This window comes from Trachypithecus francoisi, unplaced genomic scaffold (genome assembly GCF_009764315.1).
Source record: "Trachypithecus francoisi isolate TF-2019V2 unplaced genomic scaffold, Tfra_2.0 Contig00738, whole genome shotgun sequence".
Classification (NCBI taxonomy): domain Eukaryota; kingdom Metazoa; phylum Chordata; class Mammalia; order Primates; family Cercopithecidae; genus Trachypithecus; species Trachypithecus francoisi.
Genome location: NW_022680862.1, coordinates 49,042 through 72,239, shown reverse-complemented (window position 1 = coordinate 72,239; position 23,198 = coordinate 49,042). Strand labels below are relative to the sequence as shown.

Genomic DNA, 23,198 nt, shown 5'->3' with positions numbered 1-23,198 from the left:
GTAGCCTGCGCCTCATCTCCAGCAATTCTGATGTGATTGGACAGGGCTGTGGCCTGGGTAGCCTGGGTTGTGGTTTTTTAATGGTATCAGGTGATTCTGATTTGCCATCCAGGTTGAGAATCACTTTAGGCCCTTTCCAGCTCTTTAAACACATGTATTTATCTAGGAATGTATGAAAGCATAAGTTTTCTTGAGACTGCCTTTAACATCTGTAAAGACTTTCAAAGCAGCTTCCAAAACTTTTTTTAATGGCTGAATATTATTCAACAGGCAGCATTTGGGTTATAAAATTAGCTTTTGGTAGAGTTGACTTATGCCACCTGCAGCTTTTGCTCTCAAAAATAAATACTAGTTCTTTTGGCACAGTAGTTGTTTTAGCCTAAAGTTCCTCTTTGTAAGCCAGTTATTAAAAGTTGTGATGCAGCCAGGGCGAAGTGGCACACACCTGTAGTCCCAGCTACTCAAAAGGCTGAGGTGGGGGTATCGCTAGAGCCCAAGAAGTCAAGGCTGCAGTGAGCTGTGATTACAGCACTGCACGGCAGCCTGGGCCACAGAGCGAGACTCGTCTTTTAAAAACAGAGAATGTGATGAAAGGTGATGCTTGCCTCTCCCCCACCCTTTTACAGAGGCTACAGTGAGCCAAGATCCTGCCACTGCACTCCAACCTGGGTGAGAGAGCAAGACTGTCTCAAAAACAAAAACAACAAAACAAAACAAAACCCAAAAAACTACATATTAAGACAAGAAACAAATTAAACTAATGGTACAGACTACTGCTTTGTTTTCAGAAGATACCCTCCCCAAAAGTTACTGGTCTAAAATACAGTAGTACTATCTCTGTTTAGTAAGAACCTGGCAACATAACAGTGTTCTTATATGTAAAATGCTGTTCTTACCTTTCATTTCAGAATATACTTTTTAAATGTGAATGTCTGGATTTTCATTTTATAGCATGTTTGTGTCATTAGTGAAACTGGAAAAGCAAAATACAAAACAAGCCTCAGTTGAGAGTTCAAGTTGAGTCTGGAAACATCTGGAGTCCTGTGGACATCACCAGTAAAATTATCAATGTTCTAGTTCTGCGGCCATCTGCTTAGTAGAGCTTTTTGCATGTATCTTCTAAGAATTGTATCTGTTTTGTACTTTAGAAATGTCAGTTGCTGCATTCCTAAAGTGTTTATTTGCACTATGAGCCTATAGACTATCAGTTCCCTTTGGGTGGATTGTGGTTTAACTTGTAAATCAAATAAATCACTTAAACCACACCACTATTAAGTGAAACATTGAAATCATATCCATAAGAAATAAGAAGATATATTAGTTTTATAATTGGTATTTTAATTATTATATATGCAGGAAAGCACAGGTGATTGAATATTGTTAATTTTACCACTGTGTGTTTAGAAAAGTAAGAAGCAGTCAATTTTCACGTCAAAGACAGCATCTGAGAAGTTTTGTTGTGTCTAATAAGCCTATGTCCATGAAATATTTTAGTAGTGTGTGATGTTCCCCTGGCTTCTGGAAACAAGCATTCTATTTTCTGTTTCTATGAGTTTGACTCATGTTGAACCTAATGTAAGAGAAATCATACACTATTTGGCTTTGTGTGACTGACTCATTTCAATTAGTATAATGTTTTCAAGGTTCATCTATGTTGTAGCATGTGACAGGACTTCTTTCTTTTTTAAGGCTGATAATATTATAATATTCCCTGGCATGGATAGACCACATTGATTTATGTATTTATTTATTTATTTAGACAATCTCACTCCGTTGCCCAGGCTGGAGTGCAGTGGCATGATCATGGCTCACCGCAGTCTGAACCTCCCATTCTCAAGCGATCCTGCCGCCTCAGTCTCCCGAGTAGCTGGGACTATAGGCACATGACACCATCCCTGGATATTCATGTTTCTGTGTAACTGGTTGAGAAACAGAGGAGTAAAAGTCAAGAAACTGTCTTAAATAAATCTGGTGACAGCGGAAGAGAATATGAGACACATTGTCCTCACAGAGCCTTGAAGAGTGTGACAGTAGTTGAGGGCCACGCAGTTGTCTTAGAGTGAAGTGAGAACACAAACTGGCTTGGTAGTCCTGGGGATGGAAGGAGGAATGAAATGTGAACCTCATTGGTGGCAGAATCAAAATGTCTTGGGTCTTTGTAGTCAACTATTAAATGAGGAGGAGGAATTATTGACTGACTTAGGAAGAGGTAAAAAATGAGAAATACCAATAAAATACAAAGCTTGCAATTTTAGTCAGGGTAAAGCTTAAGCACTGTGTGATTCTAGATAGATTATTGAGCAGTTTTGTCCCATGTATTTTATATCCTGTATCTTCTAGCTGTGACCCTATTTCTTTATGTCTTGACATAGCCAAACATTTTTTAAACTAACAGCTTTATTGTCATACGGTTTTTATATGATAAGCCCCACCCTCAAGTGTACACTTCAGTGGTTTTTAGTATATTCAGAGTTATGCAAACATTACCACTTCCTAATTTCCAAATATTTTCATCTCCCCAAAAAGAAACCCCATACCCATTAGCAGTCACTCCCTGTACCTGACTCCCCCACCGTTGATCCCTGAAACCTCTGATCTAATTTCTATCTGTAGATTTGCCTGTCCTGGACATTTCATATAAATAGAATCATACAAAATGTGCCATTTTCTGACTGGCTTTTCTTTACAGAGATTATAAATCAAATGCCAGAAGAGCCTAAGCTTTAGGAAAGCGCTTGCTGTACAACTTTGACAACTGAAATTTTTTAAAGTTGAAAATCTGACTGTGTCTGTGTATGTAGCATATTATCCTTAGGTGACCCTTACTTTGATTATTAAGAATTTTTTCCCCTAGTATTCTTGAACGGTTTCAATATTCAGCAGGAACCCTTTGGAGACAAAGAGCAATAGGAATTTGGAACACATATTGACAAAATGAATGTAACTTATACAGTAGTAGAGTCGACCACTTTGAGGTGTCGATGCTGCTGAAAGTGTGTATTGAGGAAAAGTTTACTTACCTTACTTTTTGTGGAGGTGCTAGAAGTACTTCTGTCTTATGTTTATATCTCAAGAAACCTTTGCAGAGGTATTATGTGGTTGTGCAAATGTACTTTTTTTTGACCTGAAAATGCAAAAACTTCCTTTCTTTCCGCTTTCTGAGACTCTGCAACCTTAAAGGAAGAGTAGGATACTTTAAAGGAAAGGTGGTGGTGGTTGGGTAATGGGTAGCAATGTCTACTGTATACTTCCTTTCCCAAAACAAGTCCTTGTCTACCGTCAGCATTTCCAAAATGTGAAGATCAAGTGTGGTGTTAACTCAATAACTAATGACTAGACTTTGAGTGGTTGTGGAAGCAAAATCTCAGTGAGTGCCTGGAGGTTCTAATTGTGTTAAATCAGTAAGTGCACATTCTGTACAAAACTCTCTTAGCCCAGCGGCAGGTTTAAGGAGTGGGAGATAGATTTCTATGTTTCAGAAATCAAACACACAAACCGTAAAAATTTTTAATCCCATGATTCTTTGTCCAAGTTTAATTTTTTAGAGAGTTTTTCTTTAGATTTTCTTTCCTTTCCATTAAACTGTTACTTTGAAAGGTCCCAGGGTTTGCGCAAAGCAAGTGGGAAAGACACTGGCTTGGCTTCTCCAGGATAAGGGAGTGAAGAGGACTTCTTGCCCTCATTGTATTATTGAATAATGTCACGATAACAATGATTAAGGTGAATGAATGTTCTACAGTAGAAGTTTTTACATGGCTTCTCTACAAAATAATTTGTTTTAGTCAATGCAAGGATTCCTTTGGTTAGCTGGAATGGAAGATGTGCAGGCTGGAGTGGTCTTGGCAAGTCTTCTGGGGGGAAATACAGCATTTGGAAGGGTGGGAAGCAGAAGGAATCTCAGGCAAGGGAAAGGTGTGGACAGAGCCCCAGAGGACAGAACAGGTTGTGGTGGACTTGGTGTCCACATAGACCTCATCAGTGGTCTTAGCTTTTGTGTTTTCAAAATTACCACAGTTTGCGTTCTGAAACTGTCAGCCCCTTGATTTTATTTCAGGCATGCTATCTGTGTATTTTGAAATTTAAAATAACAGTAAAGGAGAAATGAAATTATTTTGTTTGAGAAAAAGTTAAAAGGTTAAAACATCTTGATCTAAGTAATTTTCTATGAGGAGATTTGATACATCCCCAGAAGCTGTCTTTGGTTCAGAGAACAGTCTTCAGACCTAGAAAGGACTTGAGGAGTCCCAGAGAGGAGATGTATGGTCTGAACCATTTGATTCTCACGACAGAATAAGTAAAAACAATTTTAACCATGAAACCATGCAGATGTTCCTATTTTGGATAGGATAAGGTCAATGCCATTGTCAGAGGAAAAACTTTTGGCCATCACAGGATGGGAGAGAAAGTTTGAGTTGTAAAGAATACTCCAATGCCATTAAAGGGAATGGGTTCTTCTGCCCCTATCTTTGGAATATTTAGGGCTAACTTCTTAGTTTTTGATATCATAAAAATTTCAAACTATTTTGTTCTAAGAGCCATTTCAAACAGTTGACTACAATTTCAAAGCAATTACATGAGAGTAATACCAATAGAATTTTTAAGTTGCCCATAGTCCTATATCCCTAACAATTATGTTCATGCTTGCATGTTCTCTTTTCATCTTTACTGTGTGCATACTTTCTTAGTAATGACATGTAGATTTCTTTAAGCAGGAATAATTCTCGAGATAATTTTGTATGTTTCCTTTTTTCCTTTTAAGGTGTGTATTGGGTGGAGGAGCATTATGCATGAAACTTCTCACAAAACAGGTGATTATTTTCTTATAATTCCCAATTTTCACCCTCAATAGAGTGTTTTGATTATGTAAGTTAGATTGTAAGTAGAAGGTTCTCTTAAAGAAATTTTAGTGTTTTTTTTCATAGCCCCTACTTTCGAGGATGAAAAAGGTAAACCAGTAAAATGAAATTGTACTTGGTGCTGAATCTGTGCCAGGATAGGCATTAAGAGTTTCCTCTATTTAAGGTTCTAATTTGCTCGTTTTGGGCACTTAGAACATCAGGTTGTTGTTTTTTTGTGAGATTCTGGAAATGGTCCCATTTTACTTTTTCCCCTTGACTCCAGACTTTTTAACAATGATCTGCTGCTGTTGAGGCATATGAGGCTTGGGTTGTCCTCTTTCTGATAAATTCCCAGATTTAACAGAAAGGCTGCCTTCTGCCATGAGGACACATTGATATAAAAGTTTGAGAGGTACTTGCGTACTTCTTCACACTAACAGACATGTGAGGATGTATGACTCTAAACCACACGGCATCCAGTTCCTGCCTACTTAATGTTTAGTTTTCTACCTCTGCCTCTGGTGTTTGTCCTTGGCAGTTGCTGATTCTTGGTAAAACCCCAGAGCTTGGAGTCAGAAGACTGAGTTTCAAAGTTCCAGTATTGCCTTTTCCTTTTCTTTTTTTTTTTTTCCTATCCATATCAATCCCTCTCAGTGACTAAATGATTGTGACAACAATGTGTACAGTTGTTGGTGTCATTAAATCAGATGGTGTATAAGAGTATTTTGTAAAAACTGTAAAGGAGGATGTGGCTGTAGGGGCTGATGGTTCTCATGAGTATCACTGCTCTTCTTTCCCACAGTTTAAAGAATATTGGCAGAGAAACAGCCCTGGTGTTCCAGCAGGGGTGAAGAGGGACAGGAAAACAAATGGCAGTGTCCCCGAGACAGCCACTTCTGGTGGTTGCCACTCACCTCGGGATGTGAGTCTTGGCTGACCAGGCTCCTGGGGGCAGGGGGCACAAGGGGCAGTAGAGGGTAATTGTTAAGATTGTGGATGGACTGTTGGGTACTGGTTCAGAATTCTGGGTTTGAATCCTGCCTCTCCATCTGCTAGGGATATGATTTAGGGTGAGTTGCTTGAGCTCTTTGGGCCTCTCTTTGCACATCTGTATAATAGAGGTGGTATTATTGTTTGACTTCCATTTGTGAGGTTTAAATGAGATTTGTTAGTGTTGTATGTTACTCTCTAGTACATGGCCTGCTGTAAACACCCAGGACACCAGGATATGGTCATTGCTGTTTAATTTTCCTCATCCCCAGTCTCAAGGGAAGCCAGGACAATGAGAACAGCCACTTGCCATCAGGAGTCACAGAAAAAGGGCCCCAGGGTGGGATGGTGGGGAGATAAAAACCATGAGAGAAGTTGGCACAAAGGAGTTATGGGACAAAGGGTCCAACATAGGCAGAAAAGAAAATGTTGCCAGTTGATGGGGAAGAACGAAAGTCAGAGGGCTTAGACACTGAGGGGGACAGAACATCTCCATGTGCACTCTCATCTCTTGTAGTCAGCAACAGGTATCGACGGAGAGGGCCCTACGTCATCTGCACCCCTCAAGGATCTGGAGGTAAGAGGCTCTGGGCGGAGGTGCAGTGACCCCGCAGGCCAGCCCTCCAACCTCCTCCCACAGCGGGGAGTGGGTGCCCCTGTGCCAGCTGAGACAGCCCACACACACCCCAGCCCTAATGATTGTTCTCTCTACCTCTCCCCCACTCCTCCTCCACCTCCTCTTCTCTACATGCACCTCAGAGCCCGTGCCAAGAACTACCAGCAGCCCTGGACTCGAGATCCGTCAAAATCAATCAACTGAAGAACACCATCAAATCCTTGGTAAGAGTCCAGTGGGGTCTCCTGACTCCACGCTGCCAATCCCAGGCTCCAGTTTCCCCTTGGGGCCCTAAAGAAAGGGACTGGGGGCCCCTGGTGCCAAGCACTAATATGGACCTGGGGCGCCCAGACCTCACTTGGAGGGACCCCAGAGCACGCAGTGTGGCTGTTCTTTTGCTGCCCTCTTTGCCGACTCTCTCCTCTCCACACACCCCTGCTCGAGTCCTTGCTACACACGCCCTGGGGTTGTGGCCTCTCGGGGGGAGTGCGAGCCTGACTGGTTGTCAGGGGCCCCGTATTTCTGCCATGACTCAGTCCCTAATTTGCTCTTTGATTCTGGACAAGTCGCTTCTCCTTTTTGGGTTCGTGTTTCCAGAGGAGGTAGTGAGTATCAAAGGTCTCTGTTAGCTCTGAGAGTCTGAGATTTAAAGGCCGCCTAGAATGGAAACCTCAGGGCCAATGGCTCCTGACTGTCCTTTTCTTGCCTATACCTGCTGTGAAGAACCGTACCTGGCCGATAAGTGCTCAATGAATGTTTATTGAATGAACACACTTTTCTAAATGACAAGCCGGCGGAAGAGGGGGCCTTTCTCAAACTCCATCTCTACAGGTTTATGTTACTATCCTCTCAAGAGATTCCAGATTCAGACTTTGAGTTCTGTGGCTGTGGTCGGAAACCAATAAAGACTCAAATCCTCTGTCCTTGGGCGCTTGAGGAGAGTTTACCAGTTCGTGTTCCCATTGGATCTGAGAACTTTGCCTTTAAAATTCATTCCCCGCCCCTGCCTACTGCTTCCTGGCCTGGGGAATAGAGTTGAGGGAGCCACCCTCAGTCACCTTAATTTGACTCTCCCCACAGAAACAAGAGAAGAAACAAGTGAAACATCAGCTGGAAGAAGTAACGTGATTTCTTTGTTTACTCACAACATGACTGCTGGTTTGGGGGACACTCAGATGTAGAGGCCCCAGTCTCCTCTCCCCCTTCTCCCAGCCTGGGGAAGAAGGCTCACCCCTCAGATTCCACCCCATCCCCACAGGGTCCCTGATAACCTGGTCCCATGGGTGGGCCTGTCCTGGGGCAGTGGTGCCTTTCTGGGGACATGTCTCTTGCTTTGCCATCTCTGCCTCCCCCGGTAAGAGCTCTGTCTTCCTCTTCCTATAGGAAAAGAAAGCAAACATCGAGAAACAGAAAGCCGAAAGGGAGCTAGAGGTGAGTGGAGGGTGTGAAGTTTTCTCCTGTCCTCCGGAGAATGTTTCTTTCCTTCTCTTTCAGCACTTGCTTGGCTTTTCTCCCAAAGGTTCAAATCCAGAGCCTGAACATGCAGACAGGGAAACTAAGTACAGACCTGTATCACACGAAACGTTCCCTCAGATACTTTGAAGGTGGGAATCTGGGCACCCTGTCATCCTTCAACCTGGCACTTTGACAGGTCTTTAGGGGGAGTCCTTTGGGCCCCATCTCAACTCTCTCATTACAGAAGAGTCCAAGGATCTGGTCAGTCACCTGCAACGTTCATTGCAGCATACAGGAGAGTTAGAGCAGGTTCTGTCTGCTGTCACCGCCACACAGAAGAAGAAGGCGAACCAGGTGAGTCCAACCACCTGCCCCGTCCCCTGGGAGCCCGGCTTCGCAGATGGAGGAGTGAGCCTAAAGGTCCCTTCTGCAGGATGGAGTGTCCTGCCCAGGAGGCAGCATGGCCATGTCTCGCTGCTTTTGTGGGTGGTTGTTAGAGGCAGCCTGGGGCTGAGTCAGCTGCTGTAGTTGAATTCGGGGGCACAGTGGGGAGGGAGCACTGGACACAGAGCTTGGAGGCCAAGTGCCTGCCCTGCCCTTACCTGGCTGTGCTCTTGGCCAAGTCCTAGGTGGGGTATTGGGTACTTGTTCTGTGAAGGTCCAGAAGAGTACCTTTAGTATGTTACCATTTCTGTAGAGACAGGAAACGTGTGCATGTGTGTGTGTGTACATATTATGATAGTATACATAAAACATGTCTGCAAGGTTCATTAAAAACTCAGGAGAGAACAACAAGGTGGCTGGGAGATACTTCCCTTCTGTACCTTCTGAGTTTTGGACTATGCAAAGGTATCATTTCAAAAACTCAACGAAAGATTATTTTTCCCCTTCCTATCTGTACCTCCAACCCCAGCAAGAAAAATGGGCTTAGAGAATCAGATAGATCTGGGTGTTCAAATCCCAGCTCTGCCTAAGTGATGTTAGGCAAGCATTTAACCTCAAATACTCCATATTTTCTTATCTATACAATAGCGGTCATCATAGTAACTGTCTCCTATGGTGGTTGCGAGGATTAAATGGGATTGCTAGCATGGTAGCTGGTGAAGTAGTCCATAAAGGTTCAGACAGTGGTAATAACAACAGTAATAACAATAGCAATATTATCTGATCTCTCTGGGCCTCTGTTAGCCAGCTGTAAATTCGATCTCTTTCCCTGTCCCTTCCAAGTTTACTGAGTTCTTTTAAAAACCAGACCATGGGCTTGGAAGTGCGTTGATCTTTACTGACGGAGTTGTATATTGAGCCCAGCCCTAGCCCTTTAAGGGGCACTGTGTGGAATGGCCCAGGCTCACCAGATGGAAACTTCTCACTCTTCACCATCCAGTTCTCAAGCCACAGTCAAGCACTTATTGAGTGGCAGTTAGAGCAGTCCATACAGGAGAAGGCACGGCTGAAAGCACGCCTGACACAGGTGAGGTTTTGCAGAGGGAGGCATGTGGAAGGAAGATGATCCCAAGTGGCCAGGAGCAGGTGAGGACCAGTGACAGCCCTTCCTAACTTCTGTGCCCATTCTTGCAGATGAAGGAGTCGCTTAAACAAGCCCAGCTAGAGAGAGATGAATATGCTCAACATATAGAAGAGAGGGCCCGGTGGCAGCAGAGGATGAGGAAAATGTCGCAGGAGGTGAGGTCTGACCCTTCAGCTCCCCCATCTTAGATGGGTCACTGGATCTTTCTGGGCATCAGTAAAATGGGAATAGTACAGCCAGAGGTGGTCACGGGTCTGGGTCTTGTGGAGATGGGGACAGAGAGGGAGATGGTAGTCACCAGCCACCAGCCCCTCTCTCCAGGGCCCTTTATCCCTGTGCTTTGGGCAGGTTTGCATGTTGAAGAAGGAGAAGAAGCATGATACACGTCAGGTAGAGAACCTGTAGAGGAGCTTGTCCAAACTCAAAAACCAGATGGGTAAGATGGGGCTGGCGTGACCTGGGAGCAGGCCTGGCATCAGAGGGCTGTGGGGGGGCTTAGAATGCCCCACGGAGGTGGGTGGATGGAAGGGCTTTGAGGCAGAGGGAAAGAGGTCTGTGCCAGGATACGGCAAGTCTTGTCATCTCCATGAGCCTCAGTGTCCCCATCAGCAAAGAGGGCCCGTTGTCAGCCACCCACAGTGCTCTCCATCTGAAAGTGGTTGGAAGATTGGCTACCATCTGGGTGCGAGGAATCATTAGCAGTGAGGCCAAGTTTGGGGAGCCTGAGAGGAGCTGTGCACCAAGAGGAGGGTGTTTTTTTTTTTGTTTTGTTTTGTTTTTGAGAATCCAGAGGCCCTTGTTGTCTGCTTCCTTTCTCAAGCTGAACCCCTGCCCCCGGAGCCCCCAGCAGTGCCCTCTGAGGTGGAGCTGCAGCACCTGAGGAAGGAACTAAAGAGAGTGTCAGCAGAGCTCCAGGTCCAGGTGGAGAACAATCAACGTGTAAGTCTCCTAAACCGGAGGCAAAAGAAGAGGCTTCGAAAGCAGGAGGAGAGGCTTCAGCAGTTGGCTGAGCCACAGAGTGACTTTGAGGAGCTGGTGCATTGCCCCACCTGGGGAGCCTGCCTTCCTCCCTAGCCCTCCAAGCCTTTGTTTCCGCACCTGTAAAATGGGGCAATGTAGCCCTCATGTGAAATGTTACTTCTAAAGCCACCTGTGAGCCAGAGCCCTGCTCTGGTGGCTGTGGGAGAGAGGGGATGATTTTTCTAACCTGCCTCCACCCTTCTCAGTGCCATGGGAGGCAGACACCAAGTTCTGGGGTCTCCAGCTGCAGTGGGTGGCTGCTGATTGCTTCTCTTTGTCCAGAACAACGAGAACAAGAGCGCACTGCAGTTGGAGCAGCAAGTAGAGGAGCTACAGGAGAAGCTGGATGAGGTGAGGGAGACGGTAACCTCTGCCCCATCCAAGAAGGGCTGGGAGGCGGGCACCAGCCTCTGGGGAGGGGTGTGCCAGGCTAGAGACAGCTCCAGCCTGGGGGCAGGTGACACCAGCCACTTTATGGACCACCTGGAAGAGAAGGTGAACCTGAGGGAGCAGGTGGAGAAACAAGAACTTTGATTCATCCAGTACTGGAGAGAGAGATGCCATCAGTGAGTGGGAGGCCAGGGCATGGCAGGGGGAGCTGCAGGGCCCTAGGAGGGGCCTCAGCATCTGAGTCCTGTTCTCCTGCAGGAAAGTTCATCACCTTATAACAGAGCCAGGGGCCAGTGCCAAAGATGCAGCAATGGGAGGACGACATCATCAGGCTGGCCCAGCACAGGGAGGAGATGAAGGTAGGGTGTGCAACATCTCTGTGGGGGTGGGCGTGGGCGTGAGGGTGGGTTCCAGCAGCGGCGTGACAGCTGAGCACCCCTCCGTCCAGGTGAAGCTGCTGGCACTGCAGGAGATGCTGTTACAGCTTGTGGCGACTACAACAAGGAGAACCACAAATTCCTGGCCACTGCCCAGAACCCTGCTGATGAGCCCGGTCCAGGAACCCCAGTCCCCCAGGAGCTTGGGGCCGCCGACAAGCCTGGTGGTGAGTAGAGCCCTCAGGCGGGGCAGGCAGGAGCAGGGCATGCTGGCGCTGCACTCAGATCCCCACCTCCAATTCTCCAAAGATCTTTGTAAGATGAGCCTCACCGACAGCGTGGAGCCTGCACCAGGAGAGGCCAAGGAGGGTTCTCCCGACGACAACCATACTGCACAGCCAGTCTGCACAGGAGCACCAGGAGCACCCAGGCTTGGACAGCAACCGCTCTGTGCCATTCTTTTGCTGGGCTTGGCTGCAGAGAAGAAGGAGATAAACATCGCCATCATCAAAGAGCTGGTCAAGAAACTTTTTAAAAAGAAACAAACTTATGGGGTGAATCTGCTACACAATCCATTTCCTTCATTTGCATGTTAGAGCCACTCATGATTATTTGTGTTTCTAATTTATGTTTTATTTGTAAGAAGTTAAAGAGAGTGGGTCTCTGTAGCTTTCACTGAGGTTCACTCTGGCATCCTTTAGCATTTTTCTTTTTTAATTTTAGAATTGTAGGTCATTAGCATGTACATTGAGTTTGCTGTTACGTGGTGGGAGTTCAAACACCCAAAGACCCACTGTTTGCACAAAACTATTCTCACTGGTTTGGCATAGGCTGCCATGCTTTTCTAATGTTATTGCAGCGTGTATGTTCATTACAGAATTCAGATAAAATTTGCTTATGTTCTGCTATTATGTTTGATTTAATCTTAATCACAGTGAGCTCTTCATTAGCTCAATATGTGGTTTGCCCCCAAGTGTGCACTGTTGATTACTTTGTAATATGCCACTATGAGTACTGACATTACAGTTGTTTAACGGCCGAGAACTGGAAACAGCCTTTCCCCCATTTTCTGTGTGCTGGTGATGGGAGTAATGACGTTCTGGGGGAGCTTTTTAAATCCCGCAGAAGAGGACAGTGGCCTGCTCCGGCAGGTACGTGCGGGACAGCGTGTGTTTCCTTGGTTCCGGTGCCAGGAATGAGCGCAGCACTATGGTAGTTCCCTTAGGATTTGTGTGCGCGCTGGGCTCATGAAGATATTGCATCACGAGCTGCAGCAGTTGTATTCTTTTTCCACGACCTAAAAAGGGATTATTTCTGAGGAATGAAAGGTTCGCATCGTTGACTGTGGATGTGGAAAACCTTTCCTAGCTTAGAGCATTGGTATCTATAATATATTTTAAAGTCGGAGTTCATGTTACCTGTTTTAATTACATGACTACATACATGTCCCAGTTCACAGAAGGGTGCTGGCTGGCATTCTTCTTAATGTATTTAGTAAAGATCATAAGAAATCCTTTATGAGTTTAAATGTCCCAGGAACACATATACAGGCTGTAGTCAAGAATAAGTTAAAGTGAAGGAAAGCTGTGTGACACCTGACATTCCTCTCTGTTCACGGAGCTTCTTTGAGGCTTGAAGATTGATTTTACCGTCTAGACCTCTCTGGCTAATACCTATTCTTCAAATACCTTGGTTACTCTGACATAGGAATTTACTTCTTTTCCTTGAATGGAAAACACTTTCAAAAATAATAACATTATTATAAACGAATATATGTGAGAGTATTTAGTTGAAACAAAAAGAGTTTTAGTAAACAGTATCATACTATCTTTGAAAATCAAGGGGAAGTTTATGCAACTTAAAATGTTTACAAACTGCAGTGCAATCTGTTTGTGAATGTCAGTGTATTATCAGGAACATGTCTATACAATCACAGAGTAATATATTTCCTTGCAAACTTCTTTACGAAGAGTGAAACATGTTTTTGTACCTCTCGGTTTCAGTTAGGGGCATATTTTGTGCAATATTTATGTGATTGTGCCTATGCACGATGAATGAATGAATTTCAGTCATATATTGCCTAAATCATAACTTGATGATGCTTGGGAAAGACTCAACAGTTAAAACTTCATGAAGTTCTAATTTCTGTGTTCAAAACACATCACAGTATTAGGATGTAGAGAGATATGTACGTGTGCTCCCTGCGGTGGGGATTTCTATTTACTAGACCATCTCCAGTTTTAGCATTTGGCATCCTCACGATACTTTTATAAATATGATATTAACAGAAGAGCAAAATACGATTTTACGATGGAATAACTGATTTGCCTGCATTCACTGAAAAAGTGCTAATATTGGGTCCTTGTGACTTCAACTGACTCTTTCAAATTGTATGAATGTATCAACATATCAGATAAACCCAGTTTCAGAATGATAAAGAAAAATGTTAGACCACATAATGCAGCTAATTAATAGTGGTATGATTAATAGTGCTACTGTGTTTTTCCTTCTGTTGGAGCACAAGAACATTCAATAGAATTTTCACTAAAGAGGAGCTGTGAGTATATTAGTGGGAGTGGGAAGTGGAAATGTCATCTATTTTTTAAAAGGTGGCAGATCCACAATATATAGTGAAAAATGGGGAGAAGGAAAAGCCAAAACAAATGAACTCATTTAAAAATATTATCTGCATTACCCTGGAAGTTATCAAAATTGTATATGCTATATCAATATATTTTTGGAACCATTTTATGGAAGTATTCTTGATAGAGTTTGAATGCATTTAATGCATGCTCTTTTTTTCAGGTGTCCAAAGAGAAGTGCGCTTTTTGCAATAGATCGATATTCTCTAAGCCTGCTTCCCACACCAACTAATTTCAGATTCACTAGAGTTTACTAAGAATAGATTTCTAGCTCTTAATCCCAACCAAATTAATCATAGTTTTTGGGAACTAACCCAGGTATCTTCATTTTCTTTTTTTTTTTTTTTTTTTTTTTTTTTTTTATTATTATTATACTTTAAGTTCTAGGGTACATGTGCATGACGTTTATATCATGTATAACTCCCCAATGCAATCCCTCCCTCCTCCCTCCTCCCCATGATAGGCCCCAGTGTGTGATGTTCCCCTTCCCGAGTCCAAGTGATCTCATTGTTCAGTTCCCACCTATGAGTGAGAACATGCGGTGTTTGGTTTTCTCTTCTTGTGATAGTTTGCTAAGAATGATGGATTCCAGCTGCATCCATGTCCCTACAAAGGACGCAAACTCATCCTTTTTTATGGCTGCATAGTATTCCATGGTGTATATGTGCCACATTTTCTTAATCCAGTCTGTCACAGATGGACATTTGGGTTGATTCCAAGTCTTTGCTATTGTGAATAGTGCCGCAATAAACATACGTGTGCATGTGTCTTTGTAGTAGAGTAATTTATAATCCTTTGGGTATATACCCAGTAGTGGGATGGCTGGGTCATATGGTACATCTAGTTCTAGATCCTTGAGGAATCGCCATACTGTTTTCCATAATGGTTGAACTAGTTTACAATCCCACCAACAGTGTAAAAGTGTTCCTATTTCTCCACATCCTCTCCAACACCTGTTGTTTCCTGACTTCTTAATGATTGCCATTCTAACTGGTGTGAGATGGTATCTCATTGTGGTTTTGATTTGCATTTCTCTGATGGCGAGTGATGATGAGCATTTTTTCATGTGTCTGTTGGCTGTATGGATGTCTTCTTTTGAGAAATGTCTGTTCATATCCTTTGCCCACTTTTTGATGGGGTTGTTTGTTTTTTTCTTGTATATTTGTTTGAGTTCTTTGTAGATTCTAGATATTAGCCCTTTGTCAGATGAGTAGGTTGCAAAAATTTTCTCCCATTCTGTAGGTTGCCTGTTCACTCTGATGGTAGTTTCTTTTGCTGTGCAAAAGCTCTTTAGTTTAATTAGATCCCATGTGTCAATTTTTGCTTTTGCTGCCGTTGCTTTTGGTGTTTTAGACATGAAGACCTTGCCCATGCCTATGTCCTGAATGGTACTACCTAGATTTTCTTCTAGGGTTTTTATGGTATTAGGTCTGACATTTAAGTCTCTGATCCATCTTGAATTAATTTTCGTATAAGGGGTAAGGAAAGGATCCAGTTTCAGCTTTCTACTTATGGCTAGCCAATTTTCCCAGCACCATTTATTAAATAGGGAATCCTTTGCCCATTTCTTGTTTTTGTCAGGTTTGTCAAAGATCAGATGGCTGTAGATGTGTGGTATTATAGGTATCTTCATTTTCAACCAGCATCTAAGATTTGGCTAGTAAGTGTGAGAGTCAACAGATTTTACTTTTTTTTGGATATGATATAGATGTAGGCAGAAATATCTAAATAGGGTTATAATCACCCCAAATCTTTTTTTTCAGACTATCATAAATGACCACAAAAATTTTGTTCCATGTGAAAAGATTACCTAATGAATGAATAAGTAACTTGGAATGTTAAAGAAAATGGACACTCATTCACACATGTATGTAGAGGAAGAAGTGCACTGCAGTAGAAGAATTTCTTTTCTAGATTAATGGCTGTAAATGTCCCCAATCAAATATTAGTTAATAAGGCAACATTGTCCTTTGAAAAATAATTTGAGAAATGACAATAATTTCATTTCTGCTACAAATTTTTACCTCTGATTGCTAAATGATCTAACAACTACCCATTGTTCTCCCTGTGTTTGTTTTCTAGTGTAAATTTGGTAGACTTAATTACAGGTGACAGTAGTAGCATTTTTGAGGAATGACAATCTTGTGCATTTTAATGCATAATTATGAAAGCACTCTTGACAAATGAATTGATCACCTACACAAAATAGGCATAGGTGTAAATGCGGGTCAGTCAAATGGAAGATCAATCATGTGAAGCAATATTTTCCAACAGTTCTTTAGAGAGATATTCAGAGAAACAACAAGGAAAGTACGTTTCAAATCATCTTGGAGATGCTATATCTTAAAACATACTAAGTACATTTTTGTTTGTTTTTAGCTGCAAGATTTTTTAAACAATGAACAGACCAATGTGCAGTGAATTTCTTGGAGGCAACTGTATAGTTCACTGTTGAATGTATTTGGCAACAAGACATTTTTGCAGTTATCTCGTGGGACTAGGATAATGTGAGATGGATTCAGAAAATCTGAATTTAAGAGTATACAGCTCTGGTGAACCACATTATCTATTACTTCTAGCCGGTTTAAGATCTGTCTTTCTAGGAAAAAAAATGAATTTTAGATTTGTGTACTACATGTAGTATGGCCCATTATAAAAGTTTAAAAACCTTCCCTTATCCTTCTTTTTCCCAAAAGCATATATAATTCTTTTGCCTTGAGAATGAACAATGGTTTTTCATCATTTCAAACATGATTGAGTAACCTACAAAGACCCAAATACAGTGGGAAAGACAGCAGAGAGTACCAATTCATTGGTTATTGATTATAGCTCTGCTGATTTGGTGCCTTCCCATCTTTGTCATTTTTATGGGTTCCAACATATTCCATCTGTTGAGCACCTATCTCTCTGTGTCTTTGAACTGACACTGAACACGTGGTGGACTCTAATTAGTTCTTTTACAGTTTCCTGGAGAATGCTCTTACCTGTTTATTTGAAATCTCATGGTCTCTTGACAGCTCTTTACTATCTACACTGTTATGCATAATTCAAAGATAGAGAAAACACAGTGGACATTTAGATCAACTAACTCACACTACAAAAGAGGAAATACAACATATTACTTCTTATCTACTCCTGCCCATGTGACTTTGCAATGTAATCATGATTCTTTGAAACCTCGCTGATTTCTACAGTCTCCAGACCTAAATTCTCCAAAGTGATGTCTTCAAACTACTGCTTAGGACATGGCCTGTCCCTAGAGGAGAGTGAGGTACCCCCCAGTCCCAGCCACTCACATAGAAACGTTTATGGGACTAGGACTAAGCTAAAAATTCATGAGGCAATGAACTGTTTCTGAGCCAGTTTTAGCGTTGTTTCACATCTCTGTATTCCAGAACTTAGCTTTGCAGCTGTTGCCTAACACAGAGAAAGCCCTCAGTATCTTTGTGTTAGAGGAATAATCAGAAAATAGAGATAAATAAATTGAAAGCAATAGCTAGAGTAAATTATATAATCAGAGCTAATTTTCAACAATACAAACTGTATTCCTTGAAGGACATGGTCTAAAATTTATTTTTTTAAGGTAGAAAAATGATTATCTTCTTTACTATATTTCCAAAAAGCATGATTAAGCCCTCATCAATTTCTGTGGCTGTGATCAGATATTTTATACTCCAGATAATTAGTGGACAGTTTTGCACCTTTGATTTGATATTATACCATCAGTATTCAACAGTTATTTTAACCACTACTGAAATATTTTAAATCCACTGTCATTTAATTGTAGTAATTATCCTGTCTGCAGAAGTTTCCAATGACAGAGAACTATCCTGTGTGTGACAGCCAATGATGAATAGTGCTTTTTTGACACTAAGTTTTCAGGCTAACAAGTAAATCAGGATCCTTCACATTTTCTTTGCTTTGCCAAGTGTCAAAACTGTAAGTCCTCTGGCTGACATTTGACTTGGTGAAACTATAACTGTCTCATTGGTTGTGGCTCTGTTAGAGAAAAATTATATATAATCAACTTTCAGCTCAAATGAATTTCTCAGCTATATTGCTTACTTTTGTTGGTCACAGAATTAACTGGAAAATGTATTTTCCTCTCTAATCTCCCTTAGAAAATAATAATTGAATTCATTTCCCACACATAAAAACTCTCATCTCCTGCTCTTTTTTTTTTATAAAGAGAAACTTTAGCACAAAATACATATGGCCCAAAGATGTTTTGAAACATATACTGAATATACTCTACAAAATTTTAAATATATATGTGAAAAATTCTCATGAATATGTGACATAAAAGGTAAAATGAAAATTGACTTTTTGAAATATTAATCACTTTAGAAGTGGACATTAGGAAATAGTTCATTCGTTTTTTGATGCATATGCTAATGAGCCTTCAGGGAAGGTTATGGTGTGAAATCTATGATTCAGGGATTCAGATTTTCTCAGGGAATTATGTGCAATTAAAAAACAACATTTAATGGGTGTGGTATAAAATTGTCTTAAGTGATTCTATTCCAAGGGGAGGAAATCATATTTTTCTAACATTGAAACTAACTAAGAGAAGTTTGGAGAGAATTCAGAAAATAGGAAAGCAATTTAGTTTCAGAGAATTAATTGCTGTAATACCAGAATAGTAAACCTGGAGTTTCAAGTGTGTTATATATGATGACCAGGTCCTAAGACGTCATTTTTCTTACCTTTGGTAGGATAGAAAAAGACTATGATGGCTTGTTTGTTACGTTCTAGAATTCTTATTAGATAATTATGTAAGTTGTGTTATTTAATGCTTCCTACAAGTCAAAGAGATATTATTTTATCTCTTATTTTGCAGATTAGGGCACAATATTTGAATATTAAGTCATAATACCTAATGTTATAATGCCAGGGAAGGGTTGAGCTTAAAGTCCAATCTGAATGCAAAGACAGTGTTCTTTCTATGAACTCTTCAATTATATAGTCTGCATAAGAGAACTCTCTTCACTGAATGAATTAATCCATTTGGTTACTAGAGTAAGCTGGTATGATTTAATTTCTCAAAGACCTTAGCTTAACACAGGAACATAATAAATTAAAATAGAGTAAAAATCTTTTGAAATAACTATGATGTATCTCTCAGGATAATAAAAAAAGGAAGGATCACTTCAAGGTCCAATAGTAGTAGATGGATGATTAAACAAATTATGCTGTCCGTGTACATGGTAGACAGATTTAAATCATTAGTTGTACAATATAAACTTTTAAATATGTCAACAGATGTTATAGTAAAACATGAAGGGAAAATACTTAATACCAATGAAGGGATCTCTTAACCTAATATTTAACACTTCATCACTTAATAGGATTTTGAAGAACACCTTCTTATTTCTTTGTTCTTTTTAATTTAGAATCACACAGATTTTATATATAGCATATATATATATATTGTATAGCATATATATATTATTTTATTTTATTTTATTTTGAGGCGGAGTCTCGCTCTGTCGCCCAGGCTGAAGTGCAGTGGCGCGATCTCGGCTCACTGCAAGCTCCGCCTCCCATTCACGCCATTCTCCTGCCTCAGCCTCCCGAGTAGCTGGGACTACAGGCGCCCGCCACCGCGCCCCGCTCATTTTTTTTGTATTTTTAGTAGAGACGGGGTTTCACCGTGTTAGCCAGGATGTTCTCGATCTCCTGACCTCGTGATCCACGGGCCTCCGCCTCCCAAAGTGCTGGGATGACAGGCGGGAGCCACCGCGCCCGGCCTTTCCTAGGAAATGTTTTGTTTCCATCTCATTACTTATAGGTCTTTCCAGGTTTTGGAGCTCTTCATGGTTCATTCTTGCTAGATTGGATGTGTCTAGGAAAGTATCCATTTATTCTAGATTTTCTAATTTACTGGCTTCTACTAGCCTCTAATGATCCTTAGAATTTCTACAGTATCCATGATAATGTCCCCTTTTTCATCTCTGATTTTATTTAGTTTTTTTCTGTGTGTGTGTGTGTGTGTGTGTGGCTAAAGGTTAGTGGTTTGGTTTATCTTTTTTAAAAAACGAAGTTTACATTTTGTTGATTTTTTTTTTTCATTTCAATTTCATTAATTTCTGCTCTTACCTTTACTCTTTCCTTCGTCTATACTTATTTTGGGTCTGGTTTATTCTTGCTTTTCTAGTTCTTTAAGATGTACCGGCCCCAGGGTCCCGCCGAGCCCAGGCGGCTCCTGCCGGTATCCTGCGCGTGGGCCGGGCCAGCCGCGCCCCCCGGTCCCTATGGCAGTTCACTGGCCTGAGGCCGGCGCCGCTACAGGGCGCGGGGACGGCGCTGCTCCGGGGATTGGAGCCGCGCGCCGCTGAAGGAGCTGCTGTTGGGGCGGGGTAGGGGCGGCTCGCGGGGCGGCGCGGGCCTCGCGCGGCTCCTGGGGCTGTGGGCTCGGGCCGGCAGCTGCAGGTGCGGGGCTCTTGAGCCAGGCCGGCCGCTCCTTGGCTCCCCCGCGCGGGCTTCCCAGGTCCCACCGCCACTGCCTGGGCGGGAAAAGAGGCCTTGCGGCACCGGTCGGAGGCACCTCCCGGGGAGGAGACGCGGCTGCGATCCGCGGCGGCCTGACTCTGGGGCCACGAAGTTCCTGGGGCTGGTGTAACCTGAGCGCCCGAGGCTGGCGGTGCAGTTGGATTTCTCACGATGTCCAGTGTTAGCTCCATGTCTTTCCCCTTCTTCCCGGGTAAGGTCATCGATGCCATCTATACCAGCCCCCCTGTGGACTACAGCGACAACCTGACCCGCCTCTGCCTTGGGCTCAGTGGCCTGTTTCTGTGTGGTGCTGCCGCCAATGCCATTCGTGTCTACCTCTTGCAAACTCCAGGTCAGCGCATTGGGAATAGGCTGAGAACTTCCTTCTCCCTTCTGAGGCAGGGTTGCTTTCTTTGACGAGACTTGCACAGGAGAACTGATGAACCGCCTCTCATCAGACACTGCACTCGTGGGGCGCTCCGTGACTGAAAACCTCTCAGATGGGCTCAGGGCCGGGGCCCAGGCTTCTGTAGCCATCAGTATGATGTTTTGTGTCTCACCTGATCTGCCCACCTTTGTTTGGAGCGGTGCCTCCAGTGTCAATCATTGCTGTAATTTATGGACGATATCTACGGAAACTGACCAAAGTCACCCAGGATTCCCTGGCACAAGCCACTCAGCTAGCTGAGGAATGTATTGGCAGTGTAAGAACTGTTTGAGGTTTTGGGAAAGAAATGACTGAAATACAGATATATGCCAGCAAAGTGGACCACGTGATGCAGTTAGCAAGGAAAGAGGCATTACTCTGGCTGGCTTCTTTGGAACAACTAGGCTCTGCGGAAACCTGACTGTGCTTTCTGTCCGGTACAAAGGAGGGCTGCTGATGGGCAGTGCCCACATGACCGTGGGTGAACCCTCTTCCTTTCTAATGTATGCTTTCTGGGTTGGAATAAGCGTTGGAAGTCTGAGCTCTTTCTACTCAGAGCTGATTGAAAGGACTGGGTGCCGGGGGGCGCCTCTGGAGCTCTTGGAGAGACAGCCCAAGCTGCCTTTTAACGAGGGGGTCACTTTCAATGAGAAAAGCTTCCAGGGTGCTTTGGAGTTTAAGAACGTGCATTTTGGCTATCCGGCTCGCCCAGAGGTGCCCGTATTTCAGGATTTCAGCCTTTCCATTCCCTCAGGATCTGTCACGGCACTGGTTGGCCCAAGTGGTTCTGGCAAATCAACAGTGCTTTGGCTCCTGCTGAGGTTGTACGACCCTGCTTCTGGAACTATCAATCTTGATGGTCATGACATCTGTCAGCTAAACCCAGTGTGGCTGAGATCCAAGATTGGGACAGTGAGTCAGGAACCCGTCTAGTAAACCACATGAGAAACTTTAATGCAAAACAGGGTTGCAGAAAAAACAAAAAAAAAACTAAGAGACTGAAATATGTAAACCATATATCGTGTTATTTGAAAAATACTTTTTTCCACAGTGTGTAAAATAGTTTTGAAATGTACCTGTTCTCAAGATCTTTTTATTCAGCGTTTTAACAATTGTAACTTTTTCAATGTCTATAGCACCGAAGCTATTTTCAGATTTTGCATTTTCTTTTATTGTGGAATATTTTAATCAATATAGCATGGCACCTCATTTTCTTTTGCCTGAAGATTGAAGCTATTGTCAAATGACAGCTTTAAAAAGGGAATTATAAATAAAAAGCCTGATTATTTTAGGCCAGTTTACCAATCACTGTGTAATTCTTCTGGCAGTATTCTACCTAAGTTCAATTTTACTAGATAGAGTAATGGAAAATGAAAATTTAACCCTGTATTCCGATAATCTCATGAAGCAAACTAATTTAACATCAGCTGGAAAGAAGGGAACATTTCTAGTGCCTGTCTGCTGTGTCTTCAAAGGTGTGAGAGGTGAGGAATATGTGTTCCTGTGGGAACTATGTTTGAATATGTGCAGTTTTCAACATTTTGGCACATGAAATCCTAACAAGTTTTTAAAAGGGCAGAAACTTTATTTTTTGAACAGGAAAACCTATTTTTTGAACAGGAAAACCCATTTTTTAAATTCACGTTTGACTTCTGGGAAGCAAGGGACGAACTGTTAGGTATTGTTAAGAATGAATGAATTTCTCATTTAAGTTGTTTGAAGGCATGTATTTTGAAAAATATCTTAGAAATTTATAATTTCAAGACAAATTGAATCTTATAACACTTTTGGAATTTCATTAATAAGGCTAAAATCTGAGGAATATAACTAATTTTCAGCCTTAAGACATTTCAGTTTGGAAGTCCTTGCTATTCAATAGAATAACAAGAAACCTTCAGAATGTATCACTCTCCTGAAAAGAAGATATTAATAAACCCTCTTTTATTTATGGTTATAGTTTTATAGTCTCAAAATTACTAAAGCAATGCTGACAACCATTGAATTTGCCATGTTTTTTATTCAGTGCTGTTAATGTGCTGTTGCCTGAAGAAAAAAGTGCTTTCTCTCCATTGATGAGGCTAGACCCTAAGAAGTAATTAAGTCAATGGAAATCAACTGTAAGTTTTGCCATGAACTAAGCATTTATTAGTTCCTTGATTAGACTGGAAGAAGAAACCGCTATTTCATGACAAGTATGGAGTATTATATTTTATTCTTCATAATTAGTGAATAAAATGTATAGGAATGAATGAATGTGGTGTTTTCTGAAATAGTAAACCGTACATCTGTGACAATCATTTTAACAAGCTCTACTTGTGTTCTTTATAAAGCGTGATTTTCAGAAAGCAAACAAAACACAATTACAAGGTTGAATCTGAGGAAAATAATCCTTGTGCCATGGAGGTATTTACAAAATTGCATTG

General features: G+C 42.2%; 2 pseudogenes; both read left to right on the top strand.

Moving 5' to 3' along the window:
- Positions 1–5,557: 5,557 nt before the first annotated feature.
- Positions 5,558–12,962, top strand: LOC117088248 (annotated as a pseudogene).
- Positions 12,963–19,956: 6,994 nt separating this feature from the next.
- Positions 19,957–21,754, top strand: LOC117088246 (annotated as a pseudogene).
- Positions 21,755–23,198: the final 1,444 nt, after the last annotated feature.